General features: G+C 38.3%; 1 protein-coding gene and 1 pseudogene across 4 annotated transcripts in view; one reads left to right on the forward strand and one right to left on the reverse strand.

The window, feature by feature from the left end:
• The window catches only part of GREB1L (GREB1 like retinoic acid receptor coactivator), a 283,759-nt gene that overhangs the window by 32,531 nt on the left and 234,732 nt on the right, over positions 1–16,496 (forward strand). The window lies entirely within an intron of this gene.
• The window catches only part of LOC123587477, a 30,896-nt pseudogene continuing 16,687 nt past the window's right edge, over positions 2,288–16,496 (reverse strand).

Here is a 16,496-nt window from a genome sequence, read left to right on the forward strand (position 1 = left end):
GGAAAAGGTAATGTATGCCACACTCAGACCAGAAACTGATCAATTATATAGTTTAGTTTTTTTTAATGTTTATTTATTTTTGAGAGAGACAGAGTGTGAGTAGAGGAGGGGCAGAGAGAGAGGGAGACACAGAATCTGAAGCAGGATCCAGGCTCTGGGTTGTCAGCACAGAGCCTAATGAGGAGCTTGAACCCATGAACTGTGAGATCATGACCTGAGCTGAAGTCGGATGCTTAACCGACTGAGCCACCCAGGTGCCCCTCAATTATATAGTTTAAAATTCAGATTATCTTAATGCCAATAACAATGTTTTATTTTTTTAAAAGTCAAGTCAAGACTTTTGGAAATTTAAAATTAATGAACATTAAAATAGCCTAACTGTCACTTCCTATACAACTGAACACATGTCCTATAAAGTAATCTTATCTACAACTAACTCCATGTTTTTCTAAATTTTTCTGACAAATATTTTATTGTAAAAATCATTCAAGGTTTACATCTTCCGTTGGGTAAAAAAGTATCATTAAGATATTACCAAATCCAATATTTAATTAAAATAATACTAACAACAGAGTTTGCCTCATCACTTCAAACCCTTTCCTTATTTAAATAAAATACAACATTTTGGAAAATTTGGGAAGTATAGAAAAAGGGAATCTATAATCCTACTGACTTCACACTGCAGAAATGTTTTTTCATAATTGTAATTATTATGTAATTTTGTATTCTGCATTTATCCATCCTTCTTCCTTCCTTCCTTCCTTCCTTCCCTCCTTCCTTCCTTCCTTCCTTCCTTCCTTCCTTCCTTCCTTCCTTCCTGCCTGCCTGCCTTCCTCCCTCCCACCCTCCCTTTATGTAATCTCTGTACCCAACCTGGGGCTCAAACTCACAACCCTGAGATCAAGAGTCATATGCTCCTCTGGCTGAGCCATCCAGGCACCCCTGTGTTCTGCTTTTAAAATTAGTATGTCGGGGTGCCTGGGTGGTTCAGTAGGTTAAGTGTCCGATTCTTGGTTTTCTCTTAGGTCATAGTCTTGTGGTTCATGAGTTTGAGCCCTGCATCGGACTCCACAATGGCAGTGCAGGACCTGCTTGGGATTCTCTCTCCCTCCCTCTCTCTCTCTCTCTGCCCCTCCCCCTGCTTACTCTCTATCTCTCTCTGTCAAAATAAAGAAATAAACATTTTAAAAAATGAAATTAGAGGTGCCTGGGTGGCTCAGTTGGTTAAGCATGTGACTTTGGCTCAGGTCATGATCTTGTGGTTAGTGGGTTTGAGCCTTGCATTGGGCTCTGTGCTGACAGCTCAGAGCCTGGAGCCTGCTTCAGATTCTGTGTCTCCCTCTCTCTCTGTACCTCCCCTACTCCTGCTCTCTCTCTCTCTCTCAAAAAAGAAAAAAAAAAAAAGAAGTAAATAAAATTAGTGTTTCTCTCATGAATGTATTTCTGTGGTGCTACTAAATAATTATGATTATAATTGTTTAAAGCAGACCGATGCCACCTAATGCTATACTATAATTTACTTAACCATTTACCCAATGGATAATTTAGATGAGATGCAATGTTTTACTTGGTGCTTACAGACCCTCCCCACCATACTTTGTACTTTTTTCTTTTTTTTTTTCTTTTTTTAAAATTTTTTTTTCAACGTTTATTTATTTTTGGGACACAGAGAGACAGAGCATGAACGGGGGAGGGGCAGAGAGAGAGGGAGACACAGAATCGGAAACAGGCTCCAGGCTCTGAGCCATCAGCCCAGAGCCTGACGCGGGGCTCGAACTCACGGACCGCGAGATCGTGACCTGGCTGAAGTCGGACACTTAACTGACTGCGCCACCCAGGCGCCCCTGTACTTTTTTCTTATGGTAGATTTCTAAAAGTAAAATTGCTCAGTTGAAAGTTACTTTTAAAGACATAGTAGCATAATGATCTCCCAAAGGAGATCTTTGAATTTATAGTTCCCCCTGTAACGTAAGAATACCAATTTCATTGCTAATTTAGCAGTATTTTAAAAGAATACTTTATTGGCTATTTTGTTTTACACAACAGACTATTTTTTTTAGAGCAGCTTTAGGTTTACAGAAAATGGAGCAGAAAGTACAGAGGGTTCAAAGATATCCCTCTGTACCCTTCCCTGTAGTTTCCCCTATTATTAACATCTTGCTTTAGAGGAGTACATTTGTTACAATTGATGAATAAATATTGATACCTTATCATTAACTGAAGTTCATAGTTTACAGTATGATTCACGGTATCTTACAGTTCTATGGATTCCCTCCCCCCCCCCACCCAAGTTCCAAAAAGGCCTTATTACATACAGAGGGGAGGGGTTCGGTCCTTCTTGGCTGCTGCTTTCCTCATTGCTGCCAGGACATTGCTCAGCTCCTCTCTCTTCCTCTTGGCATGGACGTGTGTCCCCATCCTTTCCTTGATGAACTTGAGAATGTGCTTGTCCTTAGAGACCTTGAGCAGCTCCATGGTTCGCTGCTCGCTCATATGGGGCAAAGCTGCACACCTCTTGGATCATGTCCCGCATGAACTTGGTGTGCATGGTGAGGCGCCCCGGGCAGTGTTTGGGCCTTGGCTTGCTCGTGTTCTTAGTCACCTTGTGGCCCTTGTTGAGGCCCACGGCCATAGGGTAACAAGGGTAGTGCAGAGCCCTGGCTGCTGGTCCTCAATGGCTCCCCACAGCAGAACGCAGAGTTCTATGCATTTTAACCAATGTTTAATGTCATGTATCTACATTACCATATTATACAAAATAGTCTGCCTGCCCTAAAAATCTCCTATGCTCCACTTATTCATCCTTCCATCCCACAAGCCACTGGAAACCACTGATCTTTTTACTGTCTGTATAATTTTGCCTTTTCCCGAATGTTATATAGTTGGAATCATATGTTAGGAAGTCTTTTCAAACTGGCTTCTTTCATTTAGCAATATGCAGTTATGTTTCCTCCATGTATTGATAGCTTTTTCTTTTTATCATTGAATAAATATTCCATTGTATGGATGTAGCACAGCTTATCCATTCAACTTTTGAAGAACATCTTGGTTGCTTCTAGTGTTGGCAATTATGAATAAAGCTGCTATAAACATTTGTGTGCAGGTTTTTTGTGTGGATATAAATTTTGAACTAATTTGAGTAAAGTATGTTTTCATAGCCACTTGTTACTGTTTTATGCATGTATTCTATTCTATCTCTGAATATATTTATGAAATGAATGTTTAAACACACTTTTTTCTCCCTTCAGAGTCTCTATTTCTCCAAGTTGCTTTTTGTTTGTCTATTTTGATCACTATAGTCTGTGTTTGAGATATTCTGAGGTTGTTTGGTGATTCTGGCTGCCTGTTCTTATTTAAGAGCAGTGCCCCATAAAGATGATAAGAAGCTGTGATCCCATGGTGAGACTTGCTACTTATGGGCCATTTCACTAAGAAAAGCTCACTGTGAAATATTTCATCTTGAACTGGTTAGATTCCCCAGAGTGAAATCTTCTGACTTCCTCCCTTGATGGTATAGGACTGGTTACCATCTTTCTAGAAACTGGGTTGGAGAAGAAGTTTGGAAGTAGGTGGACTCTGCTTTCAGTTAACAAAATGTTCACCTAATTTCCCTGTTTGTAGAATGGTACCCCCACTTTGAATTGTGCATGTCTAGTTTTCTGAAGAATCAGGGAGATATAGTTGCCTACTTGGACTTGGGGAAAGGATCTAAGGATTTATCTGATTCTTAAAAGAGAATTCCAGTTAATCCTCCTGTTTCTACTGTCACCTTTATCCTCATACCTGAAACCTAATATGGCAGTGCCTTTGGGGGAGATATGTGGTTTGCCGTGTAAACTGCTTGTTTCTAAGCTTGACTTGGGATTCAACTTTCTCAATGCTGTGAGGTCATCTGCTTATCCATCTGCTTTCCAGTTTGAAAATTTTGTTGGTGATCCCTTGCTTCTGTTCTTCTTTGTCCTTACAAATTCATGCCTTTAAAAAATCCTGTGCAATACTTTTAGTTAGGTTTTGGTAGGAAGTGAAAGTAAATGCATTTGCACAATCTGCCATAGTTCTGTGAAATTCTCATATATCCTTTTAAAACAGAAATCAGGGGTGCCTGGGTGGCTCAGTCGGTTAAGCCTCTGACTTCAGCTCAGGTCATGATCTCATGTTTGTTTGAGCCCTGCATCAGGTTCTGTGCTGACAGCTCAGAGCCTGGATCCTGCTTCGAATTCTGTGTCTCCCTCTCTCTCTGCCCCTCCCCTGCTTGTTCTCTCTCTCTCTCTCTCTCTCTCTCTCTCTGTCTCAAAAATAAATAAAAATATTAAAAAAAAAAAACCAACCAGAAATCAAAACCCAAACCCTTCTCTATAGTCAATAGATGTTAATTGGTTAAAATTTTCAGAAAAAATATTTTAAAAATTTTTAGTTAATATTATCTATAAATGGACCACCACGTAAAATTTTGGTACTTGTCCATTATGACTTTTCTGTGTGAATACATAAGCATTTGATTTATTTTTATTATTTTTTCACTTGTATAAAAAAATACAATTGTGTCTACAGAGATAGCAGTTCAGTGGGGAAGGGAGAAAGGATGTGAGTAGGAATTGACTGCAAACAGACATAAAGGAACTTTGGAGGGGTAATGGAGGTGTCCTAAACCTGGATTGTGGTGATGGTTGCTTAACTCTACAAATTTACTAAGAACTATTGATGGGTATATTTTATGGCATATAAATTATAGCAATAGATTTGTTTTAAAAATTCCACACTAACCAGCAAAAACCAAAAATATGATTTACTCAGACCATATCATACATCTTTGTTCATTTAAAAATTTATTATGGACGCCTTTCATGTCAACAAATTTATACCTATAAAACAAAATTGTGATTGTATAATTAACAAAATGCGTTTCTCCCAGATCTTTTCCCTTCACCTTGCAAATATTATAGAAGATCCCACTTTCATAGTACATTTTTTGTTTGCCTTTTTACATTCTTATTCATATATTTATATATTGATGCATAGTTGTCATTATTACATAGTTTAGCACTGTGGTTATAAAACACTATTCTAGCCATTTCCCCATATGTTACATAATTATTGTTGATAGTTACATAATCCTTCATAGGGTACATATGTCATGCACTAATTACCATATCCCTGTTTTGGGAGGTCTTGAGCTATTTCAGGATTTCTGTTGTTAAAAATAATGATATAATAATAATAATTTTATGCATATAGCTTTTCCTTTCCTTTTTCCTTTTTTTAATTCTTTACTTAGGATAAAGTCCTGGAAAGCCTCTACTGCTTTTGAACTAAAATAAACACAAATAACTTCAGAATTAAAAAAAAAATTGGCTTTTATATAATTCCTTTTAGTTGTGTTTTGGAAGATTCCTTATATGGCGAACCTATCATTTGTTACTATTACCTTTTAAGTTCTATATTATGGCCTCTGATATTTTGCTGAACATACTTTTTTTTTAAGGTTTTATTTATTTTTAAGAGAGAGAGAGAGAGACACAGAGTGTGAGTTGGGGGGCAGGGAGTGGCAGAGAGGGAGGGAGACACAGAATCCAAAGGAGGCTCCAGGCTCTGAGCTGTCAGCACAGAGCCCAACGTGGGGCTCGAACCCACAGGCTAAACCGTGAGATCATGACCTGAGCTGAAGTCAGAGTCTTAACCGACTGAGCAACCCAGGTGCCCTGAACATACTTAAAAAAAAAGAAAAATCAGATATACTTATTTGAAGTGAAGACAGGCAGGAATTCTGTGAAGAAACCCAATACTGTTGTCTCTTGTGGAAAGGTAGCAGCAACCTCATAGTGTTTTCATCCTATTTAAACTTTACAAATGGAGGATTTTATAATACAAACTACAGAATCTAACTTTAGGTTGGGTGGCCTCAGATTTCTAAAGCCTATTCACCATAAATAATTGTCTGTATTGGGATGTCTCATTACTGATTTGCAGCTGTGCTTTTCTGGATACATGCTGAGAAGCCTTCTTTTAACTCAAAATGTTAGTTAAAAATTTTTAAGTTAGCATTAATGGCTTACCACATGACTAAGTAGGAAAGTGACTAGACATTCTAGGGAAGTCTCCAGGAGTTCTTAGAATCCAGGAAACACACCTTACACATACTCAGGTCACTGGGGACAGGCAGTCTACGGATTTTGTTCTTCTGAAATGATCAGCCACAACAGACTAAATTAACTGGCTTTAGGATACTGTGCTCAATGGATGAGTTAGATGTAGAATTTCAGGAAGCCCAAGGTCAAGTTAGTTCCTAAGGAACAATGCATGCTTTTTATAACCTTCCCTACATTTCCCTCTGTGCTATAACCAGGTCATGACAACTGGGACCTTTAGTCCCTGGGTGGCCAGGAAAACCCAACATCAAGGGCAAGGGGCATTCCATTTCCTACCCCTTTGTGTGTGTGGTACCTATCAGGCCCTTACCCTCTCATCCCCATTTTACCCCCAAATTGATTCAAGGACCAGTTTTTTTTTTTTTAAACAGCTTTATTGAGACTTAATTCACATACCATAAAATCCACTCATTCAAAATGCTTTTGAGTATTTCCACAGAGTTGTGCAACTATCACTTACCACAATCAATTTTAGAACACTTTCATCACCTGAAAAAAGAAACCCATACTCATTATCAGTTAGCTGCATTCCACCCCCCAAATCTCCTAGCCCGTAGGTAATCACTAATCTATATTCTATTACTATAGATTTGCCTAATCTAGACATTTCAGATAAATGGAATCATATAATATGTGACCTCTTGTGACTGTCTTCTTTCACTGAACAGTGTTTTCAAGGTTCATCCACATTGTAGCATGCATTGATACTTCATTTTTTTTTTATTGCCACATGCTATTATTTTGTATGGTTATACCACATTTTCTTTATCCATTCATCAGTTGATGGGAATTTTGGGTTGTTACCTCTTTTTAGCTACTATAAATAATGCTTAACGCTGCTACACACAAAATTTTATACAAAATTGTACAAAATTTTGTTTGATGTATGTTTTCATTTTTTGGGGGTATATACCTAGGACTGGATTTTCTAGGTCATATGGTAACTCTATGTTTAACATTTTAAGGAATTGTCAAACTATTTTCCAAAGTAGCTGTATCATTTTATGTTTCCACCAACAATCTATGAGGGTTGCGATTTTCTGACTTTTGTTATTGTCTCTCTTTTTTATTTTAGCTATACAAATGGATATGAGGTATCTCATTGTGGTTTTGATTTACATTACCCTAATGGCTAATGATGTTGAGCATCTTGTATGTCTTTTTTTGGAAAAATATCTGTTCAAATCTTTGATTGGGTTGTCTTTTTAATGTTGAATTGTAAGAATTCTTTATATATGCTGAATACAAGGCCTTCATCATGTACGTGATTTACAAACGTTTTCTCCCATTATGTGACCTGTCTTTTCATTCTCTTGATGGTATCTTTTGAAGCATAAAGGCTTTTAATTTTTATGATTTCAAGTTTATCTGCTCATTATTTTGTTATTTGTGCTTTTGGTTTCATGACTAAGAAAGCATTGCCTAGTCGAGGTTCACAGAGATTTACACCTATGTTTTCTTCTAAGAGTTTTGTAGTTTCTGCTTTTACATTTAGGTATATGACCCATTTTGAGTTAATTTTTAGTATAGAACAGTGTAGGGGTCCAACTTCATTCTTTGTATGTGGACATGTAGTTGTTTGGTCACCATTTGTTGTAATTCCTTCTCAGTTATCTAGATATCATCAAATATCAACTGACCATTTGATGCCTGGGTGGCTCAGTTGGTTAAGCATCTGACTTTGGGACTTCAGCTGAGATCATGATCTCACAGTTTATGGGTTTGAGCCCCACGTCTGGCTCTGTGCTGACAGTTCAGAGCCTGATGCCTGTGTCATATTCTGTGTCTCCCTCTCTCTTGGCTCCTCCTCTGCTTGCACTCTGTCTCTCTCTCTCTCTCAAGAATAAATAAACATTAAAAAAAATCAATTGACCATAAAGATAATGTTTTTATTTAAAAAAATTTTTTAATGTTTTTATTTATTTTTGAGAGAGAGAGAGACAGAGACAGAGAGAGACAGAGAGACAGAGTGTGAGCAGGAGAGGGGCAGAGAGAGAGGGAGACCCAGGACCTGAAGCAGGCTCCAGGCTCTGAGCTATCAGCACAGAGCCTGACACGGGGCTCGAACTCACAGACTGTGAGTCTATGACCTGAGCTGAAGTCAGATGCTTAACCGACCTAGCCACCAGGCGCCCCAAGATAATGTTTTTTTCTGAACCCTCAATTGTATTCCATTGATCTATATGTCTGCTTTTATGCCAGTAGCACACAGTCATGATTACTGTAGCTTTGGAGTAAGCTTTGAAACTAGAAGTGCAAGTCCTCCAGTTTTGTTCTTTTTGAAGATTGTTTTGGCTATTTTTGGTCCTTTGAATGTCTATATTAATTTTAGGATCTGTATGTTACTTTCTGCTAAAAAACCAACTGGGGTTTTGATAAGGACTGCATTGGATTTGGGGATCTCAAGGCCTATTTTGTGTGATTGCTTTGAACATCCAAATGGTACCTCCTGACTGTACCTTCCTTGTTCTTCTCCCACAAGACAGAGTAATTATTGCTCTTAGTCCTGAGAGAAAAGGAAGAATCTGTTCATAAATATTCATAATGAAGTGTGTTTTTTCTGCCTTCATTTATTCTGATGTGAGATGAGGTCAGTAAGTGTACTTTTGTCATAAGGATGTTGTGAACATTAAATAGGAAAATCCATCTGAAGCACCTAGCAAGCACTCAATAAGTGTTACCCACAATAATAACAATTATACTCCTAGGCATCTTTGGATCGAGATTGATTCTTGACATCCTTCATGCATTGACCTCGTCTCCCACTATTCTCTCAGGTATGATCTGAACTTCAGAAAAATCCACATCTGTCTGATTCTCAAAAGCCAGTGTGCTTCCAATTATATTAACAGGTGTTTGATAGATTAAAACAGAAAATAAGAGGCTGGGGCACCTGGGTGGCTCAGTTGGTTGAGCATCTGACTCTTGATTTTGGCTCAGGTCATGATCTCAGTTCGTGAGATTGAGCCCCACATCAGGCTCTGCACTGAGCATGGAGCCTGCTTAAGATTCTCTCTCTTTGTCTGTCTGTCTGTCTGTCTGTCTGTCTCTCTCTCTCTGTCCCTTTCTCTCTCTATCAAATTAAAAAAAAAAGAAAAAGATAAGAGGAATTTTGAAATATGTAGGAAAAAGGAAAATTTCTATTAAGAAAACTTTAATGGAAAAAGTATAATTTCTAGGCTCCAAGTAAAGAAATAGCTGACAGATTTTTTTTTTTTTTAATTCAGTAGATATTCATTCTTAGTAGACCAGGATGCTCATGACTTAAAACCAGTTGGGAGCTGACAGATACAGGGGAACCTGGGAGGTCTGCTGAGGTGAAGCATCAGGTAGAAGAAATTATGTGTGTTGGTTAATTTTGTTGTAACCTGAACATCCACATGTTCTCTAGCTTGGAGGGAGAGTTCCCACCCTTTAATACCCAGGTAAGTCTGTGGTCCAGTCTGGACACCTCCACAAGAATATGATAATCCTAGGTGATACTGACATATTCTCTTCTGTGTTGTCATTTCTCACTCTGGAATATAGATCTGGGCTTCTATACCTCTGATCAACCTGAAGAAGATGATGTTAATATTTTATAACTAAATGACCTTGCTAATATTATAAAATGTAAACTGGAATTTTCTTTTAGTGGACTATCCTTTTCTCAGCATTGGAAACTGATTTCTTACATTCACTTTTTGAGTTAACAATCACAAAATACAATATAATCCAGTGGTAAGTGAATGGATTTCCTTAGCAGTTTACAACTTTTATGAATGATGTAATAGTTTTTAGCACTAATGTTACAGACTTTGAGAAGGATATTCATAGGCAATAAACTAATGAGTTGTGTTTGTGTGTGTAACTAAATTCATGCTCATTTTTTCATTCTCTTCTTAATCCTACTACTTATTGTCTTATCATCCTCTTAAGCTTCTCTCAATGCACTCTATTCCATAAAACCTATCCAGATCCTCCCAGCTAGATATGGGATTGTGTTCTTTGAACTTCTGTATAAACAGATGTTTATAAATCTCTCACAGCACCTACTAGATGTCACTTTGTGTAATAGTTATTTGTGTACTTACATTATTCCCCTGCTAGGTTGTATGCTCCTAGAGTCCAGGCTTAAGTGTGTGTTATTAATCTTGCTATAACTTAACCTCCTAATATAATTCGTTGAATACAGTGAGTGTTTAAATATGTTTGTTAAATTACATTTCTGGGTTAAGATGGGAGGAACTTGGCTAGCTACTTAACAGGCAGCCATTTTTTATACTTGACTGGGGTAGCTCATCAAGAATCTTGAACAGAAGCTTACTGTACCTGAGCACCTGACCTGGACACTGGCTCTGTACCTGGGTGCTGGGGTTTATAATTCATGTAAAACACACAGGTAACAGTCCTTTACAGATAAAGAGATAATGTTGATGAATCTGCGCTACTAATAAAAGAACAAATGACCTAGAACTTCTCAAAATGTCCTCAGGGTTCATGCAGTAGGAGCACTTATTTAAATATTTTTCTTTTGATACTTTTAGCACACTTGCCTGAAGTTAATTTCTAGCTACAGCATCTCCTTAGAAGAGTGACTGAAAACTTAGGGAATGTTTGAAAGGGGCTGTAAATGGACTAACGTTATACTAAATGCCATGCCATAGTAAAGTGGTCATTTAGCAAAATCCAAGCAGCAAAATTACAACTAGCACATGTATGTAAATAGATCACTATATTTGTCCTGAGATAGAGTAGGTTCTATATGGCTGAGTGTAGCCTTCAGTGTTCAGATTAGCTGGAATTCACCACATTGAGTAGGGGACTAGCTGTGACCTAGTTGCCTAGGAAGATAGCATTTAATAGGGCAGTGCTTCTTAAACTGTCTGTGGTGAAGCACTAGTTTATTTTCTTTGCAATTTAGGTAATTAATAATTTTGTAAAATACAATAATCATAAAAACTAAAAAATGAAATTTAAAAAGACATGCAAAGCACAACCCCCAATTTTTAAATATTATATTCAACAGACATAAAATTATTCTGTCAAATTGCTGTTCTGTACTTACCTGATCAGGGAACACCTCCAGTCCATGGACCACACTTTGAGTAACACTGGTTTAGAGGATGGACTGTCCTGATATGCCCACATAAGGGTTTAGATTGCCTGTCCATTAACACAATTCGGAGGTCTGTTTGATCCAAATGAGTGCTCAGCAGGGTGGGGCGGCGGTGCTTTGATGGATCAGTCAGTGGAACATGCAACTCTTCATCTCAGGGTTGTGAGTTCAAGCCCTATGTTGGGTGTAGAGATTACTTAAAAATAAAATCTAAACGTACATACATACAGGGGCTCCTGGGTGGCTCAGTTAGTTAAGCATCCGACTTTGGCTCAGATCATCATCTCATGGTTCATGAGTTCGAGTCCCACTTTGGATCCTCTGTCCCCTCCTCTCTCTGTTCTTCTCTCTCTCTCTCTCTCTCTTATTCTCTCTCTTCTCCCCCCCCCTCAAAAAAATGAATAAACATTTAAAAATATATATATATTAACAAAATTTAAAAAATACATATATACATACATAAAAAATGAGTGCTCAGGTATAATAGGAAAAAATGCTATGTCTTGAGGTGAGACCAGGTCAAAAATTGAGCTTATCCCTCATTCTGTAGGGTGAAAAGACTTGAAGCAGAAAGGAGAGGGTATAATATAATTGAAATGGTATGGTTAATGATTTTTGGTTTAAGATAGTTGGTAGGGGTAAGATGAAACAGTAAGACTTCCAAAAAAATAAGTCCTAAGAGTTCAGGCAAAAGTGAACAGTAAATCCCTGGTCAGATCTGAGGCTGTGGAAGTAAAAACGGAGCAGTAGCAGAAGTATTTACTGAGCCTCTTTTATGTCCTAAATATTGTACACACTAAGCACTTTACATATATATGCTAGCTCATTTAATCTTGACAACAATCCTTTGTGGTAGTACTATTAACCTCATTTTTCAGATGAGGAAATGGGTTCCAAGAAGTTGAATGACTTGTCCCAGGATTTTCAGATGGTTGTGATGTGTAACCCAGAGCCCAGATTTGTTAGGTTCTTAAATAATTGTCTAAATACAGTGCTTTTGCAAATCTTGCTTAACATTTTGGGCTGTTGAGTTGAGAGTTATCACTGTCCTTTGATACCAAATAGCCTGTTAACCACTATTATCAGCCTTTCAACTGCTTTGCCTGAACTTTTTTGGAGATTTGGCCTTAATTCTGATCAACCTGGTTGCTCCATCATTGGAGCAACATAACCCTTTGAAGTGGATTAAACTTAGGGTGGATGCTAACACTGGGGCAGAGCTGCTCAATTCTAATTTTTAGGTGGCATTTTATAAATCTGACTCTAATCATGTAGTTTTCTACTGTCTTCGTTGCACATGGTAAAGTATTTCATGTAGGCTGCTTTAAGTCCTGGTGGTGCCATGGTTTTTAAAATAAGCTGACCCTTTGGGCACCTGGCTGGCTTAATCAGTGGAGTGTGAGATTCTTAATCTTGGGGTTATAAATTTGAGTCCCCCATTGGGTGTAGAGATTACTGAAAAATAAAAAAATTAAATTAAATAAACCGACCCTCTAAAAGATTAATTTTATGAAACTTTTCAGTGTGAGTTTTCTGTTTAATAAATAGAATAGTAATTATGTACTATTTTTTTCCCACACCAGATTGTAGAATAAGAACTTGCACACATTGTTCTAAAGAACTGCATACTCCATGCACTATTGGCACTCTATAAATGTTAAATAGTAACTCCTTGGAGAAAAGGGGAAGTCTTTCATTAAAACAGAACACAATGTTTTGGGTGCTTGGGTGGCTCAGTCAGTTAAATGTCTGACTCTTAATTTCAGCTCAGGTCATGATCTCGCAGTTCATCAGTTTGAGCCCTGCATTTGGCTCTGCCCTAACAGAATCCCTGCAGAGCCTGTTTGGGATTCTCTCTCTCCCTCTCTCTCTGCCTCCCCTCCACGCTCCCTCTCTCAAACTAAATAAATAAACTTAAAAAAATAAAATACAATGTTCACTGCCAGTTGAAAAACACATTCCTAATAAATGAGCCAAATATTTGCAATTGTCTGTTATCCTACATTCATATCCTACATACATATCCTATGTTCTTTGTTGAAATTACCTTTCCTACATGTTACTAAAAATGAATTTTGATTTAAAATGTAGGCCCAGTATTTTTTGTTCTCTGTAACAGCCAAGTACCTTTTGAGTCATTCTTATCTTTTTTTTCTTTAAGTTTATTTATTTATTTTGAGAGAGAGAGAGAGAGAGAGTGTGTGTGTGTGTGTGTGTGTGTGTGTGCGCGCGCGCGCAAGTGGGACAGGGGCAGAGAGAGAGAGGGAGAGAGAGAGAATCCCAAGCAGGTTTCATACTACCAGTGCAGAGCCCGAATCGGGGCTCAAACTCACGAACCATGAGATCATGACCTGAGCTGAAGACAGGCACTTAACCGACTGGGCCACCCATTCTTACCTTTAACAAGAGAAATCCTACCCTTGAATGTATTTCTACGCCAAGCATGAGATTTAAAAGTTACTGTCTTTTGGGGCACCTGGGTGGCTCAGTTGGTTAAGCATCTGGCTTTGGCCCATGTCATGATCTCACAGTTTGTGGGTTCGAGCCCTGCATCAGGCTCATTGCTGACAGCTCAGAGCCTGGAGCCTGGAGCCTGCTTCGGATTCTGTGTCTCCTTCTCTCTCTGCCCCTACTCTGCTTATGCTTATGCTTTCTCTTTTCTCAAAAATAAACATTAAAAAAAAGTTACTGTGTTTTTTTGGGGTACATTGTTAGTCTAGTGAAATGGAAGAAGAGTCTGTAATAGGCTTTGACAGTTAAAATTACTTCAACTTATTCAAAACCAGTTTAATATTGTTCCTTTTTTTTTTTCCATAGACATTTTGGGTCATGTTAGTTGAAAACAGCCCAAAAGAATCCCACCCCACCCCCCAGGTGAGCAAGACTATCCAGAAAAGAAAGAGCTATACTATGGTTTTTCTGTCATTTGGGAAAATGGATGTGTGTCTGTCTGTGGAGGGAAGTTCTTTTTTTTTAAACGTTTATTTATTTTTGAGACAGAGAGACACAGAGCATGAACGGGGGAGGGTCAGAGAGAGGGAGACACAGAATCTGAAACAGGCTCCAGGTTCTGAGCTGTCAGCACAGAGCCCAACATGGGGCTCGAACTCACGGACCGCAAGATCATGGCCTGAGCTGAAGTCGACCGCTTAACCGCCTGAGCCACCCAGGCACCCCTGTGGAGGGAAGTTCTATAGGTCCTTCATTTCTCCAGTGAACATGTTTGTGCTACTGCAGGGCTGTGGCCAGATTGCTGCTTTTAGACCAAGTACACTCCTCTGAGCTAACTAGTCAGCACTGCATATTAATGAGTGGTGGTAAGCTCAGTTTTGAAAAATGCCAATGGGATTATTTTTTCCTTTGCAACAACAAATAAATATGAAAAGGCTATATTTCATATTAATTGGAATGATTATTGTTTTCATGGTTTGTCTCTGAGCATATATTAGGAGAATTTTGAAAGCTGAGCTAAAAATGCCCTTTTAGCTATAGTATAGGTTCAATTTTTAGATGAATTGTGAGGATATGTGGGAAGTTATATTTAAGAAAAGCAGCTTTACTGTACTTCCCTGGCCTGCTCTGGGTGACTTTTAACCTATCTTGACTTTAGCAGAGTGAATTAAATTATAAAATAGAACTTTAGGTAGTGGTTAAGAGCCAACTTTTTGGCCAGTAAATATTATAGCACTTATGTAAATGGACAATAATAAGCTCCATGCAGTTTTTTTTAAAGCAGTTAAAAATAATGGAGGGATTCAGAAATATTCTGTTTAACTTTGTAGTGCGTACTCTGGGAGATTGATAAAGTATAATGCTAATAAGGTGACAACGAAATGTCTGTTCCAAGGCATCGTTACACTCATAAATAACACTTGAGGCAGTGTTTTATAAAAAGTGATTTATGCTAAGTTATTCCTCACAGCAACCTATGTGAGGTAGATATTACTATCCCACTTTCAAATGAGGACATTGAGAGTAAAACTCAGCTTATCTGTAATGGAGCAGTGGTCATCATGGCAACCTGGCCTTTGATGAAAACACATATACCCATACACCATGTGTCCCGAGACTGGTGTAATGAGGATGGTGGGGGCCATGTGGTAGCAGGGAGACTGCAAGTCTGAGATACAACAGGAAAGAGTCCTGCTTCCCAAGTAGAAAGACTCATCCCCACCTTGTCATTTTTCCTTCTTCAGGGGGCAATGGACATGGGTCCCTTTCTTCTCTGACTTCCCATTTCCAAGTCCATTCCTGGTGGGAAGTTTGGGGACAGCTCCCTATTAAAGAGGCTTGCTGTGACTTTAGAAATTACTCATTGTTATCAGTTAGAGAGGGAGTCACTATAATTGATTTGTGTAGACTTAGTTCATGGTGACTTCTTGACTGAGGAATTGAAACAAGTGGTGTGGAATTTTGTAAGGCTGCCATGCTTTCTTTCCCTTTCTTGTTCACTGTCTCAGGGCTGAGGAGAAGACGATGAAAATTGTGCATCACACCCTTGGGTCAGAGATTGAGCTACCCAACTATACATTGAGGGGACACTGATTAACTGAAAGGAAACTGCTATTTCTTTTTTCTTCAGTTACCCTGAACTATAATGATAAAGATTCACCAGAGGGAGCTTCAGCAAAATATGCTTTTTAGTCTTGACCTTAATACACATACCTATTCAAAAAAAATACATGTACCTCTTTGAATACAATGTAAATTACCACTTTGCTGATACTGGCTTACATAATTATTTTGTGCAGGTTGATTCCAGTTTACTTTGCATTTAGTCTTGTCCTTGATTTAGGATAGGAAGGGGAACAATCCATGTTTATCTGGATAATAAAAGTACAGTCACTATGATAATATGGTTTGTTTTCTGCTTTACCTTGGTGATTAAGTCCAAGTTGTATATATTTGGTGAAAGTTTGTGGTGGTATGCCATTACCATAGCAATGGGCTATATTCTTGGTTGCCACTAATTGCCTCTAGAATTACGTGGGTATGAAGGTTTTCTTGTTGAGAATGCATAGTATTTATAGAAACACAAAAGGGGCTGTATCAGAGCTACTTTATACAGAACCAACAGTTCCCTGGCTACAGTGACTGAAACAGATGGGTTGGAAGAGTTTACTAGTGACTTATTGCCCTGTCTGGGATTGCTGACAAATGCGTATGCCGCTACCTGGCTTCCAGGAAATGCAAAAGGTAAAATGGGCTTTGGCTTTGGAGTATTTCTGTGGAAAATATAGTAGCATGAATGC

This window comes from Leopardus geoffroyi, chromosome D3 (genome assembly GCF_018350155.1).
Source record: "Leopardus geoffroyi isolate Oge1 chromosome D3, O.geoffroyi_Oge1_pat1.0, whole genome shotgun sequence".
Lineage (NCBI taxonomy): Eukaryota > Metazoa > Chordata > Mammalia > Carnivora > Felidae > Leopardus > Leopardus geoffroyi.